The 17826-nt window shown below is 33.4% G+C and overlaps 2 long non-coding RNA genes across 2 annotated transcripts; one reads left to right on the top strand and one right to left on the bottom strand.

The window, feature by feature from the left end:
- The first annotated feature begins 570 nt into the window (after window positions 1-570).
- Window positions 571-3524, top strand: LOC136030369 (uncharacterized). The gene is made up of 2 exons (XR_010618266.1): window positions 571-1695; window positions 2334-3524. It is a non-coding gene; the product is annotated as an uncharacterized LOC136030369 (long non-coding RNA).
- A 925-nt stretch (window positions 3525-4449) lies between these two features.
- LOC136030368 (uncharacterized) lies at window positions 4450-9127 on the bottom strand. The gene is made up of 2 exons (XR_010618265.1): window positions 8931-9127; window positions 4450-4746 (listed from the first exon to the last, which is right to left on the bottom strand). It is a non-coding gene; the product is annotated as an uncharacterized LOC136030368 (long non-coding RNA).
- Window positions 9128-17826: the final 8699 nt, after the last annotated feature.

Here is a 17826-nt window from a genome sequence, read left to right as displayed (position 1 = left end):
TTTTTATTGCGTATTTTACTTGTTTTGAAGTTCGGACGGCTGTTTTCAAGATTCATTGTATCAGATTAACGACACTTCTTGACTACTAAGGTCCCTGTGTCGGCCCTGCAGTGCATTCCATCATTATATTACTGAAACACAGAACGAACAGAAATTACAATAAATAATCGAGTTAAATTCAAAACGAGCAGATATTACGAGGACCACAGCAGACCCGCCCGTTCCCTATGGAGATTAGAACATAATTTGCAAAAGAAAAATCCTTAGATGAACATACTGACTTAATTGCTTGAAATTAAAACAGATATTTATTATTTGAGAACGCGCCATTGTAGTAGTGTCCCTGTGCCCCACCTGTGAATATATATATATATATATATATATATATATATATATATATATATATATATATATATATATATATATATATATATATATATATATATATATATATATATATATATATATATAAATAAGTTGTCTGTCTGTCTGTGGATCAGGTGACGTCATGTTTCTGTGTCGGCTAACGTCATGAAGTTAGTTGTCGTCATTTTTGCTATGACAGTGACGTCATTAAAGATATTTAAGACATATATGTTCACGTAGAAATCTATTAATGTTTAAGTTTAAAATGACTGATGAACTTACAATGGCAAAAGCCGATGAAGATGCTCAAAGAGTCTACGCCAAAAAACTTGCTGCTGATAGAGAAAGTCAGAAAAGAAAGCGTGCCGAGGAATCAAAAGAACAGCAAGGAAACAGGCTTGAGGCTAAAGAACGCAAAACTGCGCAGTTAGATGAAGATCCACCTGGACAGCGGGAGTCAAAACATATCAAAACTGAAAATGATAGCGATGATGATTGGGTTTGGGATTTTGATTTGGATAAGGTCATCAATGCCTACCAGATTTTAGTTAAAAAAACAAAGGTTCGGCGATATGTATTTCATAGTGAAGCTGAAAAATAAAGAAGAAAAAGAAAACTGAAAAAAGAAAAAATGTAAAAAACTAAAAAATACTAAAAAGAAAAAACCCTCAAAGAGAAATTACAGACCGGGACACAAATGACGACCGGGACAGAGGGAATATAAATAACGACCGGGACACTCAAAGAGAAATTACAGACTGGAATACCGGGACACAGGGAATATAAATGACGACCAGGACACAGGTATTTAAGAATATCGTTCAAAGACAAATTTTTAATTGTAAGAAGACCGTTGAAAGAGAAATTTCTAATTGTAAAATGACTGAAGAACCTACAATGGCAACACCCGAGGAAGCTGCTCAAAACGAATGTATTCAAGCCGAAGTAGCTGAGTTGGTAAAGCGTTATGTTTCAGGTTCTAGGTCCGAGAGGCTCCAGGTTTGAACCTTGGCTTTAGCATTAATACAAAAGAAGAAAACATTAAAAAAGGTAAAAACTACAAAAAAAACTAAAAAGAAAATATATATATATATTTATATATATATATATATATATATATATATATATATATATATATATATATCTATCTATATATATAAAAATAAGTTGTCTGTGGATGGATGGATGGATGTGTCAGGTGACGTCACCTGAAAAAACTGGATCAGGTGACGTCAAAACTGAAAAAACTAAAAAAAGGCAAAAACTACAAAAAAAACTAAAAACTAATAAAAAAAATAAAAAAGCTAAAAAACTAAAAAAACTATAAAGGTAAAAACCAATAAAAAACTAAAAAAAAAAACTGAAAAAACTAAAAAAAGGCAAAAACTACAAAAAAAACTAAAAACTAATAAAAAAAGTAAAAAAGCTAAAAAACTAAAAAAACTAAAAAAAAACTAAAAAAAGGTAAAAAACTAAAAAAAATAGAAAATAAAAAAAAACTAAAAAAAAGGAAAAAACTGAAAAATAAGCTAAAATAAAGGTAAAAACCAATAAAAAACTAAAAAAAAAAAGAAAAAACTAATAAATGACGACACTCAAAGAGAAAGCGACCAGGACAAAAGGAATGTTCGATTAGCAATCAACAAAGCACAGGGACACAGGGAGTATAAATGACGACCAGGACATAAGTAAAAAAAAAAACTATCTATATATATAAAAATAAGTTGTCAAACTAAAAAAAGGCAAAAACTACAAAAAAAACTAAAAACTAATAAAAAAGCTAAACAACTAAAAAAACTAAAAAAAAGGCAAAAACTACAAAAAAAACTAAAAACTAATAAAAAAAATACAAAAGCTAAAAAACTAAAAAAACTAAAAAAACTAAAAAAAGGTAAAAAACTAAAAAAAACTAAAAACTAAAAAAAACTAAAAAAAAGGAAAAAACTGAAAAATAAGCTAAAATAAAGGTAAAAACCAATAAAAAACTAAAAAAAAAACTGAAAAAACTAAAAAAAGGCAAAAACTACAAAAAAACTAAAAACTAATAAAAAAAAGTAAAAAAGATAAAAAACTAAAAAAACTAAAAAAACTAAAAAAACTAAAAAAAGGTAAAAAACTAAAAAAAATAAAAAATAAAAAAAAACTAAAAAAAAAGGAAAAAACTGAAAAATAAGCTAACATAAAGGTAAAAACCAATAAAAACTAAAAAGAAAAAAAGGAAAAAACTAAACAAAATTTTCATCTAAAAAACTAAAAAAAACTAAAAAAGGTAAAAACTAAAAGAACTAAAAAAGAAAAAAATAAATGACGACACTCAAAGAGAAAGCGACCAGGACAAAAGGAATGTTCGATTAGCAATCAACAAAGCACCGGGACATAGGGAGCATAAATGACGACCAGGACATAAGTAAAAAAAAAATTAACAAAACTAAAAAGAAGGTAAAAACTACAAAAAAACTAAAAAGAAAAAAAAACTAAAAACTAATAAAAAAACTAAAAAATCTAAAAATCTAAACAAACTAAAAAAGAAAAAAAAGGAAAAAAATAAAGGAGAAAAACAAAACTAAAAAACGAATGTATATACAGACCGGTACACCGGGATACAAATGACGACCGGGACACAGGGAATATAAATGACGACCGGGACACAGGGACACAACTACAACGGGGACACCGGGGGAAACAGGGGGATATAAATGACGACCGGGACAAAAAAAACTAAAAAGAAAAAAAAACTAAAAACTAATAAAAAATCTAAATAAGCTAAAAAAGAAAAAAAAAGGAAAAAAATAAAGGAGAAAAACAAAACTAAAAAACGAATGTATATACAGACCGGGACACCGGGATACAAATGACGACCGGGACACAGGGAATATAAATGACGACCGGGACACAGGGACACAACTACAACGGGGACACCGGAGGAAACAGGGGGATGTAAATGACGACCGGGACACCGGGACAGGGAATGGTCGATTAGCAATCACCATCAACAAAGCTCAAGGGCAATCATTAGAATCATGAGGTATAGATCTGAATACAGATTGTTTTCCCATGGACCATTATATGTTGCATGTTCAAGAGTCGGTAAACCTGACAATCTATTTATATGCAAAGACAATGGGACAGCAAAGAATGTTGTATATTCGCAAGTTTTACGTAGTTAAAACCATATATATATATATCTATCTATATTCACAGGTGGGACATAGGGACACAACTACAATGGCGCGTAACTATTATGGCGCGTAACGACTTACGCGCGCGGGGGGGCTTGGGGGGGGGGCGCGAAGCGCCCCCACCAACTAGGTGTTGGGGTGGCGCGAAGCGCCACCCCAACAGCTAGTATATATATATATATATATATATATATATATATATATATATATATATATATATATATATATATATATATATATATATATATATATATATATATATATATATATATATATATATATATATATATATATATATACTAGCTGTTGGGGTGGCGCTTCGCGCCACCCCCCCCCCGCGCGCGTAAGTCGTTACGCGCCATTGTAGTTGTGTCCCTATGTCCCACCTGTGAATATAGATAGCCCCCCCCCGCGCGCGTAAGTCGTTACGCGCCATTGTAGTTGTGTCCCTATGTCCCACCTGTGAATATAGATAGATATATTATATATATGTTTTTAACTACGTAAAACTTGAGAATATACAACATTCTTTGCTGTCCCATTGTCTGTGCATATATATATAGATTGTCAGGTTTACCGACTCTTGAACATGCAACATATAATGGTCCATGGGAAAACAATCCGTATTCAGATCTATACCTCATGATTCTAATGATTGCCCTTGAGCTTTGTTGATGGTGATTGCTAATCGACCATTCCCTGTCCCGGTGTCCCGGTCGTCATTTATATCCCCCTGTGCCCCCCGGCGTCCCCGTTGTAGTTGTGTCCCTGTGTCCCGGTCGTCATTTATATTTCTTACTTATGTCCTGGTCATTATGGCTTATGTATGGTCATTTATATTCCCTGTGTCCCGGTCGTCATTTGTATCCCGGTGTCCCGGTCTGTATATACATTCGTTTTTTAGTTTTGTTTTTCTTCTTTTTTATTCTTAATTTTATTAGTTTTCTTTTTCTCTTCTATTTTTCAGTTTTTTCCTTTTTTTAGTTTTTAGTTTTTTTAGTTTTCTTTTTCTCTTCTATTTTTCAGTTTTTTACTTTTTTTTAGTTTTTAGTTTTTTTAGTTTTTTACCTTTTTTTAGTTTTTTTAGTTTTTTTTTAGTTTTTTAGCCTTTTTATTTTTTTTTATTAGTTTTTAGTTTTTTTTGTAGTTTTTGCCTTTTTTTAGTTTTTTCAGTTTTTTTTTTTAGTTTTTAGTTTTTTACCTTTTTTAGCCTAACCAGGATTTGAACCTGGGACCTTCATTCTCCGTTCTGACACCCTCTCTCACCGAGTGACTATAGCTTTTTTAGTTTTTTTTCGTTTTTTCTTTTTAGTTTTTTTTTGTAGTTTTTATCTTTTTTAGTTTTTTCTATTCTTATTTATATTTTTTAGTTTTCTTTTTCTCTTTTATTTTTCAGTTTTGTCCTTTTTTTAGTTTTTTTCTTTTTTAGTTTTTAGTTTTTTTAGTTTTTACCTTTTTTTAGTTTTTTTAGTTTTTTTAGTTTTTTAGCTTTTTTAGTTTTTTTATTAGTTTTTAGTTTTTTTGTAGTTTTTGCCTTTTTTAGTTTTTTCATTTTTTTTTTTAGTTTTTAGTTTTTTACCTTTTTTTAGTTTTTTTAGTTTTTTAGCTTTTTTAGTTTTTTTTTCTTTTTATTTTTTTTGTAGTTTTTACCTTTTTTAGTTTTTTTTCTTCTTTTGTATTAGTGTGAAATAATTCAGACGTCATATGCGGACAAACACGACGTCACTCGACAGACAGTTTACCTGATCCACAGATCCACAGATCCACAGACAACTTATTTTTATATATATATTTTTATATATATATTTTATATAAGCGCCACCCCAACAGCTAGTATATATATAAAAATAAGTTGTCTGTCTGTGTGTCTGTCTGTGAATCAGGTGATGTCATGTTTCTGTGTTGACTGACGCCATGAAATTAGTTGTCGTCATTTTGCTTTGACGGTGACGTCATTAACGGTATTTAAGACATTTGTTCACAGAAAAATGTTTAATTGTAAAATGACTGAAGAACCTACAATGGCAACAGCCGAGGAAGCTGCTCAAAGAGTTTATGCCAAAAAACTTGCTGCTGATAGAGAAAGTAAGAAAAGAAAGCGTTCCGAGGAATCACAAGAACAGCAAGAAAACAGGCTTGCGGCTAAAGAACGCAAAACCGCGCAGTTAGATGAAAATCAACCTGGACAGCGAGAGTCAAAACATATCAAAACTGAAAATGATAGCGATGATGATTGGGTTTGGGATTTTGACTTGGATAAGGTCATCAATGCCTACCAGATTTAAGTTAAAAAACAAAGGTTCGTCAATATGTACTTCATAGTGACGCTGAAAAATAAAGAAGAAAAAGAAAACTGAAAAAAGAAAAAAGGTAAAAAACTAAAAAAAAACTAAAAAGAAAAAATACTCAAAGAGAAATTACAGACCGGGACACAAATGACTACCGAGACAGAGGGAATATAAGTGACGACCGGGAACCTCAAAGAGAAATTACAGACTGGGACACCCGGACACAAATCACGACCGGGACACAGGGAATATAAATGACGATCGGGACACAGGGACACAACTACAACGGGGACGCCGGGGGCACAGGTGGGATATATAAATGACGACCGGGACACAGGGATTGTTCGAATAGAAATTACAGACCAGGACACCGGGACACAAATGAGGACCGGGACATCGGGACACAGGGAATATAAATGACGACCGGGACACTCAAAGAGAAATTACAAACTGGGACACCGGGACACAAATGACGACCGGGACACAGGGAATATAAATGACGACCGGGACACAGGGACACATCATTAGAATAATGAGGTACAGATCTGAATACAGATTGTTTTTCCCATGGACAATTATATGTTGCATGTTCAAGAGTCAGTAAACCTGACAATCTATTTATATGCACAGACAATGGGACAGCAAAGAATGTTGTATATTTGCATGTTTTACGTAGTTAAAAACATATATTTATATCTATCTCTATTCACAGGTGGGACACAGGGACACAACTACAATGGCGCGTAACTAATATGGGGCGTAACGACTTACGCGCACGGGGGGGCTTGGGGGGGCGCGAAGCGCCCCACCAACTAGGTGTTGGGGTGGCGCGAAGCGCCACCCCAACAGCTAGTATATATATATTTAACTTAGAAAAACTTGCGAATATACAACATTCTTTGCTGTCCCATTGTCTGTCCATATAAATAGATTTTTAGGTTTACCAACTCTTGAACCTGCAACATAATAATTATCCATGGGAAAACAATCCGTATTCAGATCTATAACGCATTTTTCTAACGATTGCCCTTGAGTTTTGTTGATGGTGATTGCTCAACAATTTATAATAAACCTCAATATTTTAAGTATCTGTTTTAAGGTTTTCGAATTACTTTAATCTATTGTCAAAATATTTCGAAATATTTATGCAATTCCCAGTTTTTACATTTTAGTTTGTTTTCTTTTTCTTCTTTATTTTTCATAATCTGGCGTAACAGACATAGTGTAACAGACATAACACCCAAATAACTTATTTATATATATATACTAGCTGTTGGGGTGGCGCTTCGTGCAACCCCAACACCTAGTTGGTGGGGCGCTTCGCGCCCCCCCAAGCCCCCCCGCGCGCGTAAGTCGCTACGCGCCATATTAGTTACGCGCTATATTAGTTACGCGCCATTGTAGTTGTGTCCCTGTGTCCCACCTGTGAATATAGATAGATTTATATATGTGTTTCAAACTACGTAAAAATTGCGAATATACAACATTCTTGGCTTTCCCATTGTCTGTCCATATACAAAGCCGTATGTACTAATAATGACGTCATATGCAAACGCTACGCGCCATTGTAGTTGTGTCCCTATGTCCCACCTGTGAATCGACCATTCCCTGAGTCGCCATCGTCATTTATATATCCCCCTGTGCACCCCGGCGTCCCCTTTGTAGTTATGTCCCTGTGTCCCGGTCGTCGTCATTTATACTCCCTGTGTCCCGGTGCTTTGTTGATTGCTAATCGAACATTCCTTTTGTCCCGGTCGCTTTCTCTTTGAGTGTCGTCATTTATTTAGATTGTTTCTCCTTTATTTTTCAGTTTTTTTCCTTTTTTTAGTTTTTTTTCTTTTTTAGTTCTTTTAGTTTTTACCTTTTTTAGTTTTTTTTAGTTTTTTAGATGAAAATTTTCTTTAGTTTTTTTCCTTTTTCTTTTTAGTTTTTTATTGGTTTTTACCTTTTTTTTAGCTTTTTTAGTTTTTTTCGTTTTTTCTTTTTACTTTTTTTTTTAGTTTTTATCTTTTTTATTTTTTTTTATTTTTATTCTTAATTTTATTAGTTTTCTTTTTCTCTTCTATTTTTCAGTTTTTTCCTTTTTTTAAGTTTTTTTTTTAGTTTTTAGTTTTTTTAGTTTTTTTTCCTTTTTTTCTTTTTAGTTTTTTATTGGTTTTTACCTTTTTTTAGCTTTTTTAGTTTTTTTCGTTTTTTCTTTTTACTTTTTTTTAGTTTTTATCTTTTTTATTTTTTTTTTATTTTATTCTTAATTTTATTCTTTTATATATCCCCCTGTGCACCCCGGCGTCCCCTTTGTAGTTATGTCACTGTGTCCCGGTCGTCGTCATTTATACTCCCTGTGTCCCGGTTCTTTTTTGATTGCTAATCGAACATTCCTTTTGTCCCGGTCGCTTTCTCTTTGAGTGTCGTCATTTATTTAGATTGTTTCTCCTTTATTTTTCAGTTTTTTTCCTTTTTTTAGTTTTTTTTCTTTTTTAGTTCTTTTAGTTTTTACCTTTTTTAGTTTTTTTTAGTTTTTTAGATGAAAATTTTTTTTTGTTTTTTTCCTTTTTTTCTTTTTAGTTCTTTATTGGTTTTTACCTTTTTTTAGCTTTTTTAGTTTTTTTCGTTTTTTCTTTTTACTTTTTTTTTAGTTTTTATCTTTTTTATTTTTTTTTATTTTTATTCTTAATTTTATTAGTTTTCTTTTTCTCTTCTATTTTTCAGTTTTTTCCTTTTTTTTAAGTTTTTTTTTAGTTTTTAGTTTTTTTAGTTTTTTTTTCCTTTTTTTCTTTTTAGTTTTTTATTGGTTCTTACCTTTTTTTTAGCTTTTTTAGTTTTTTTCGTTTTTTTCTTTTTACTTTTTTTTTAGTTTTTATCTTTTATTTTTTTTATTTTATTCTTAATTTTATTAGTTTTCTTTTTCTCTTCTATTTTTCAGTTTTTTCCTTTTTTTAAGTTTTTTTTTTTAGTTTTTAGTTTTTTTAGTTTTTTAGTTTTTTTAGTTTTTTTAGTTTTTTAGCTTTTTTATTTTTTTTATTAGTTTTTAGTTTTTTTTGTAGTTTTTGCCTTTTTTTAGTTTTTTCAGTTTTTTTTTTAGTTTTTAGTTTTTTACCTTTTTTGTGGATCGTCACCTGATCCACAGATCCACAGATCCACAGACAACTTATTTTTATATAGATAGAAGATAGATAGATATATATAGATAGATTAACGACGCTTCTCGACTACTATGGTCCCTGCGTCGGCCCCTCAGTGCATTCCTGCAGTGTGAATCGATCTCTGGGTCCCGTATTACCAAGCTATGATCAATTCCACTGCGCCACCACAGGACAGGGAAGACAGATATTGTCTTCTCTTTAGGGTTTTTGGCCGAGCCGGTGCCAGTGGCTAAATTTGTATTTCAATCCGACATCATATATGGAGAATTTCAGGCTTTTTCTATTCCAATTGGACGTGCTAGGTCATAAATGTAACTGCAACCACCATCGCAGCTACGGCTACAACAAAGATGTCAATCCGAGTAACCCCAGTAGCCCCAGAACCATAAAAGGTAACCTCAGCCTTAGGAAACGGAATGCCATTCTCAGCCTTAGGAAACGGAATGCCGTTCCTGCAATGGTTCCGCACGTCATGCAAATACTTTCTTTGCTCATCATTAAGATTATTCCATTTTTGATGCCAAGTCACACAATATCTTAATGTTCTTGCAGCATGTCCTTTATTATTATATTCTATGAGCGTAGCAGCAGCATAACTATTTCCAACAGTTAAGTCCATCGAGTTGCTTAGATATGTTTTACCGTCAATCCAAACAATATCATCTAGGGTAAGATACCCGTAAGAGGGCGGACTGAAGATTTCTTCCACTTTTATTTTGTACGAATTATAATTTTCCCTGAACCACACAGAATCGGGATTATGCTCTTCGACTTTTAATTATTCAACAGAACTTTTATTAACTTAATATCATATCTTGTGACAGCGCCGTGGTAAAGATTTGGCTGGTGGATCATGAGTCTGTAGGTTCGAATCCCGCCTGTCGCAAGAACAAAGGTAACCTCAGCCGTAGGAAACGGAATGCCATTCTCAGCCTTAGGAAACGGAATGCCGTTCCTGCAATGGTTCCGCACGTCATGCAAATACTTTCTTTGCTCATCATTAAGATTATTCTATTTTTGGTGCCAAGTCACACAATATCTTAATGTTCTTGCAGCATGTCCTGTATTATTATATTCTATGAGTGTAGCAGCAGCATAACTATTTCCAACAGTTAATTCCATCGAGTTGCTTAGATATGTTTTACCGTCAATCCAAACAATATCATCTAGGGTAAGATACCCGTAAGAGGGCGGACTGAAGATTTCTTCCACTTTTATTTTGTACGAATTATAATTTTCCCTGAACCACACAGAATCGGTATTATGCTCTTCGACTTTTAATTATTCAACAGAACTTTTATTAACTTAATATCATATCTTGTGACAGCGCCGTGGTAAAGATTTGGCTCGTGGATCATGAGTCTGCAGGTTCAAAATCCCGCCTGTCGCAAGAATACTTTAATTGTTTATAATTCAGATTATTCCATTTTTGGTGCCAAGTCACACAATATCTTAATGTTCTTGCAGCATGTCCTGTATTATTATATTCTATGAGTGTAGCAGCAGCATAACTATTTCCAACAGTTAAGTCCATCGAGTTGCTTAGATATGTTTTACCGTCAATCCAAACGATATCATCTAGGGTAAGATACCCGTAAGAGGGCGGACTAAAGATTTCTTCCACTTTTATTTTGTACGAATTATAATTTTCCCTGAACCACACAGAATCGGGATTATGCTCTTCGACTTTTAATTATTCAACAGAACTTTTATTAACTTAATATCATATCTTGTGACAGCGCCGTGGTAAAGATTTGGCTCGTGGATCATGAGTCTGCAGGTTCAAGTCCCGCCTGTCGCAAGAACAAAGGTAACCTCAGCCTTAGGAAACGGAATGCCGTTCCTGCAATGGTTCCGCACGTCATGTAAATACTTTCTTTGCTCATCATTAAGATTATTCCATTTTTGGTGCCAAGTCACACAATATCTTAATGTTCTTGCAGCATGTCCTGTATTATTATATTCTATGAGTGTAGCAGCAGCATAACTATTTCCAACAGTTAAGGAAACGGAATGCCGTTCCTGAAATGGTTCCGCACGTCATGCAAATACTTTCTTTGCTCATCATTAAGATTATTCCATTTTTGGTGCCAAGTCACACAATATCTTAATGTTCTTGCAGCATGTCCTGTATTATTATATTCTATGAGTGTAGCAGCAGCATAACTATTTCCAACAGTTAAGCCCATCGAGTTGCTTAGATATGTTTTACCGTCAATCCAAACAATATCATCTAGGGTAAGATACCCGTAAGAGAGCGGACTGAAGATTTCTTCCACTTTTATTTTGTACGAATTATAATTTTCCCTGAACCACACAGAATCGGGATTATGCTCTTCGACTTTTAATTATTCAACAGAACTTTTATTAACTTATTATCATATCTTGTGACAGCGCAGTGGAATAGATTGGGGTAGTGAATCATGAGTCTGCAGGTTCAAATCCCGCCTGTCGCAAGAACGACATAGAATCGGGATTATGCTCTTCAACTTTTAATTATTCAACAGAACTTTTATTAACTTAATATCATATCTTGTGACAGCGCAGTGGAATAGATTGGGCTAGTGGATCATGAGTTTGCAGGTTCAAATCCCGCCTGTCGCGAGAACAGAAACCTCAATAGCACCGTTATTATAGAAATATGTTTTAGTGAAATGCAGTTTCGAATGATTTATTTAAAAAATATTTTTCTGTGATATTTATTAAATCTCTCTGTTACATTCTATTTGCTTGTGGCTTGAATTGGTATAAAATGACATCATAAAATCTTCTAAAAATACAATGGAAAACTTTTTGTTTGCTACACCTGTTTGCAAATAGGCTATTATGAGGACATATATTTGAACAACAGATGTCGTTATAAGCGAAATTTTAAGAATGATGAATACTTTGATACAACAACCATGCATTATGATTTCAAAGACTATTACAAAGAGGAAAATGTTTATGGCTTTTTCATGGTTGGAATACCAAGAGACAAACTTCAGAGAATTAGCCAGCACAGTAAGTGTGGAAGCTTACCACCGAGGTGAAACTTTTATAAATATTATTTTTTCTAGGTTGCAGTAGTAGCTAGCACCCTAGTCAGAGACGATCAAACTCCATTGGAGTAAAAACTATAAGCCCTAAAAATAGAGACGGATCAAAACAAAAAGTTTATTATTAACCACCTTGTTTGAAACCTCTATATAGGAAAGTTACCGTCTCTCGGCATGAATAACAAGGAAAACATATTGGCTTGGAAATCAAGAAAAGTGACTGTAACCACGATATTCCACATAAAGGGCAAGTTTTTCTTTTCCTTTCCTCCGCAGATGTCTGAGAGTTAGAACATCCTAGAGAGCTGTTTAATGGCTAATTATAAAGGCAATTAATGTGGTTAAAAACATTTTGTTGTTAATTTTTTTTTAATAAAATCAATTTGTTACGAAAACTGGATTTTTGTTTAACGCTGTAGTAGCAAATGGTAATAATATCATCTTGTATAGGTAGTTCAAACTTCTAGCTTTCTCTTAAGATTCAAAAGAGATCAGATTGTAGTCAACCCCCCCCCCCTCGACTTTCCCTCCCAAATTCTACAGTTTTAAGGAAAGGGTGGTCATCTAAGCTTTGAAGGGGCCTCCTTCAATCAGGAATTGAAAGTTCTTGTTCCTTTTTCAAGTCCCATTTTTAAGAGTCAAAACCGATTGAGGGAAATCATCACTACCCCCCTCCTACGCCAGCCGATTCCCAAACAAATAAAATTGAAATTATGAATATTTATTATGTCTTTGAGCTATCCAGCCCCCTCCCCCTACCAAAGCCCATGGGGCAAGAGATGCAAGCTATGCAATTTATCCCTTGTTTACATACCGTATTTGCTATTGAGATAGGTCGGCAATATTTTACCTGCAGTTTCATAAAAGATGAAGAACATTCAATTGATCTGTTCCGAGAATATTGAGGAAAATGTCGAACTAAATCAAAACATGTTATGCCCATATCTGTATTTTCCATTGAAGATAAACGCAAAAAGTATGATTTATTGATATTCAGACATTTATCCCACCTGAGAAACAGTAAACGTGCAAAAACAAACAGGAGTTATTGGAAACAGTAGAATCACAAATATACCCCACTTTCGTGTAAGTTTCTGTTTCTGCTTAAACTATTAGGCTACGAGACAACAGAGGTTATTTTAGTATCGATTCAGGGATTATCTGAAAAGTTAAAAGCAAAGGGGTCCAAGCTGAATATCCTACAAGAGGATCAGAATTCAGCAAGCGGGGCAATACAACATTTGTCAAATGAATTAAAAGTTGAAACGACTTTAGTGAAATCAGAAATGTCTGCAGTAGAATCTAGAGTCCAAAACACAAAGAAACTAAATACACTCCAGGACTCCAGTATACGAATTCTCGAGAAGGAAGCTCGAAGGAAGAATTTAGCAATTTATGGGTTGCAGAAAAGCAGAGCCAATATATCTTTCAAAGAATAGTCAGAGCATTATCTTACAAAAATAGTTCCCCAAAGTAAAATTTACAGGATGTTTTCAGACTGCCATAAAAATCGAATCCACGTCCTATACTTATTCGGTTTTCAAATGCGTATCAAAGAGACAATGTTTTGCATAACGGTACAGTTTTTGGAAAGGAACGAGTGTTTGTGTTTCGGACAGTGCTGCAACAAGTACTCCAAATTTTTACTTAAGTATCAAGTATTAAGTACTCATTGTTTTTTTACTTAAATATCAAGAAATAAGTACTTTCCAAATTCTTACTTAAGTATCAAATATCAAGTACTTGCCTAAATTGTACTTAAGTATTACTTCAAGTACTACTTCAAGTATTTATCCTAGGTATATATATATATATATATATATATATATATATATATATATATATATATATATATATATATATATATATATATATATATATATATATATATATATTTTCTGATATCAAGCCCATGCTACCTTATTTTAAAGCCATTCTGAAGGCTTCTTAGCCCCTTCCCTTGCCTATAAAATGTCCCCTGTCATTGCTTTCTTGGAAATCTTAATCAAGAACCAAAATTTCCGTTTTATCAATTTTAACCGTTTCCCTTGTTCGGCTGGTACACACCCAATGAAGTCTAAGAAAATAATCTTAACTAATTTTCAACACAACGACTTGAAAGGAAAAGACTATCAAAACAATCAAGTGCAGTCAAAAAACCCTTCATTGGATCAGACATATCACATGACAGGATTAACACAGTGCACGTAGTAGAGTTGAACTTCTGGCGATTAGTGGTCAATCAAATCTCGCACGTTTGAAAAAATACAGGGTTATTCTGTAACATGTGGGAATGATGGAAAAATCATTGAAAGTGTTGTTTTCCATTGTTTAGCTGGTACACACCAAATGAAGTCCAAAAAATAATCGGAGCCAATTTTCAACACAATGGCTTGAAAGCAAAAGACTTTCAAAACAATTAAGTGCAGTCAAAAAGTTCTGATTGGATCAGACAGATCACATGAAAGGATTAATATAGTGCACATAGACTTGAACTTCTGGCGATTAGTGTTCAGTCAAATCTGAGACCTTTGAAAAAATACAGGGTTATTCTGAAACATGTCGGAATGGTGGAAAAAATATTGATAATAGAAAAATAAACTTTGGATTGGCTTTAAAAAAGATAAAATGTAATAAAGTAGTTCATTCTCTGATTAGATAAGTAAAAACCTTAGCAACAAAAAAAACTCAAATTTAAAAGTAAGGAGCCAAGTGAGTCAGTTGCAAGCTTTTTTAATAAGAGAAATCAAAGCTCAATAAAAAGGAGCAGCAAAAATCTACACTTTTGGCAGCTAGCTCAAGGTCGCTGGCTCTCAACGTGCTGAAAGAAAAGAAGGGCATGAAAATGAAGTCTTGATTCACACTTTTATGACATGTCTCGCCCTCGGCATCTTTACAAGGAAACTGCCTCCAGTTTTCAAGTTAAATTTCAGATTCGCTATGAAAATATATGGCATCTATATCCTTTGGCTGGTTTTTACTCAAGCAAGCCGCGTGCTGTGTAGTCAATTCAGATGGTCGGTGAAACTCCCTACATACATATATTATAAGATCACGGGCCTGCAGCGAGCCCGCTGATTCAGACGCATTCCATACGGCTGGTCAAACTGCAGATTGAATGAATGAATGAACTTTATTATCCGTAAAGGTATAAAAAAACACAAAGTACGGAGTATTATATTTAAACAAAAACAATAAACAGCAAGAAAAAAAAATCAAACTGACAAAAGACAACATGGACTAATTAACCAGTATCAATATGGAAAAAAAGACTGCATAGGATCGTAAACGTGAATAAAGTAGATGGTCTTTTTACATAAATCATCACTGGAAGACCGAATCCAAGAAGTCATATCTATTAAACCAAATCGAGGAATTATTTTTCTGTTTTGGTGCCATCTAGGAAGCCGGAGGAGGAATTTGTAATATCTGAAATAAGCCGGAGGTAGAGTAGGGCGATATTTATTACAAAATTGATGAGCCATGCCTGATAAAAAAAAAAGCACAGGGGTGCAATAAGCGTTATAAATCATGCACAAACCGTTGCGGTTGTAACAGCTTTTGTTATACCACAGTGTTTTCTTTGCCATTGGATGAATTGCACGTGTCATGTGTGCAAAACTTTCAGGAACGGTACTAAATCCTAGATACTTTCAAGGTCAAACATACACGTGTCCCTTTTGTACACAGCCTGTTAGATTACGTGAAGATCTATCGTCGCTGCACTTGTCTTTATCTCGGAAAAAAGAAATATTTAGCTTATAGTATACTTCTTCGAGCAAATGGGCTTTCTCAAAATCATTCCCAAGATTTCGCTTGGTTTTAAGCTATGTTATTCTTTATTTTGCAAATTAGGATTCACAGATTCTATTAAGCCTTGCGAATCGGAAGGAGAAGGGGTAAAAGGCTATAAACATTTTCTAAAATACATTATAACATATAATATTTTTTTAAACATACTTTTTTAAACATACTATAATTAAACATACTAGATCTTAGTTTATGGACCAATTCCAGAAGCTTGGCGCAAGATTTTTGTAAGTTTACGATAATTTTTACGCTTTTAATGTGGTCGAGCATCACAAGATTAGGTATCTGACAAGCCCGACTATTTATGACTTTGTTTATAAACAAAAAATCATTCGGTTTAAAAAAGGTAAGAATGTGTGAAATTATATGCTGAGAAACGAAAAGGGACAGTAATTGTGAAATCTGCCACACTTTCAAGGATTTCTAAATAAGCTCTGTTTAAACTGTAGTACACCTGATTAATGTAGTTTTTCTACCAAATAGCCAATTTTCAAATAACATTGCAGCTGACAAGTTTCTGGATAAACATTTGTTGTTTTTTACGGATTAAATTCGCGGAGGTTAATATTAAGCGGATAAGTCGGTAAAAGAACTCTTTACGCGCTATTTGAAGTTACAAAGTATGTGTTTCTACAAGTTGATAATATTAATTTGTAGAAAGTCATTTATATTAGTATTACCCCCTCCCCACCCACACACACACACACAAACACTTTTGATAATTCATTTAGTTGCGGTTTATTATTTTGCTCGTAATTTACTGCAGAATAACATTCCAAAAAAATTTGCTGTGTTTTTGATCACACTATGTTTAGTCACATCTTCTTTTGGAAAACACAAAACATATTTTTTCAAAAAAAAAAACTGATCACCAGCTTGAGTTGTTTATTCCTATTTATCTTGCATTAATGGTTCAGAAATTAGTCTATTTTCGCCACTTATTTAAATTTGAAAAACATGTGCAAGCTGTCCTTTCAGTTCCATCTGTGTGAATTACGCAAGTGAAGCTTCTAGCACCCCTTTATTTTCTGTTAATTGTAAATAACAATGGAAATTTTCATGAGGGCTTGTTTTGCCAATTTATAGTTTAGATCTAAAAAGCAGCACGGGTTCTATCTTAGAACAAGAATGATCCAAAATTAGACACTGTTTTTTTGTGATAAAATTTACCTAAGAATTTAAAAGGAAGACGATGAGATCAAAATTCGTGTGTTGTGGGAAAGGCTATATTTAGGGGTGTTAGAACATTTGAACCTCCCCCCCCTCCCCCCAAAAAATATTTCTCTAACCTGCAAAAACATAAGGGAAATGGCTTTAAATGAATTTTGTATGCATTTTTTATGTGTTTTGGTATAACCCCCTTCCCAAAAAGAAATTCTTGCCTAAGAAAAAACGAGAAAAAAAAAATCCTGGATGCGGCCCTGTCTGTGGGATTGAAAAATTTCAATGGGAAGTTTTTTAATCTGGTTCTTCTAGAAACGTAGAAAACGAACCTTATAATTTATTCTTTGGCTTATATATCCTGTCATTTCAGACATTTTTCTGCCATTTCGACAAAATAACGAATGTCAATTGTGGTAACAATTGTGTTTGCACGAGTTAAAACAAAACCATTCCTAGTAACTGTTAGTGGAATATTGTAAGGTTTCGAAACGATGTTGACAAAATTTTTTATGGAATTTCAACATAAAATTTGAAAGTCCAAATAATAAAGCAGAAGTCAAAAATTCATTCTTTCATTAAATAACTATGGAGGAATTTTCTGCTTTAAAGTTTTTATTGCGTATTTTACTTGTTTTGAAGTTCGGACGGCTGTTTTCAAGATTCATTGCATCAGATTAACGACACTCCTTGACTACTAAGGTCCCTGTGTCGGCCCTGCAGTGCATTCCATCATTATATTACTGAAACACAGAACGAACAGAAATTACAATAAATAATCGAGTTAAATTCAAAACGAGCAGATATTACGAGGACCACAGCAGACCCGCCCGTTCCCTAT

Source organism: Artemia franciscana, chromosome 8 (genome assembly GCF_032884065.1).
Source record: "Artemia franciscana chromosome 8, ASM3288406v1, whole genome shotgun sequence".
Taxonomy (NCBI): domain Eukaryota; kingdom Metazoa; phylum Arthropoda; class Branchiopoda; order Anostraca; family Artemiidae; genus Artemia; species Artemia franciscana.
This window is presented reverse-complemented; position numbering and strand designations above follow the sequence as displayed.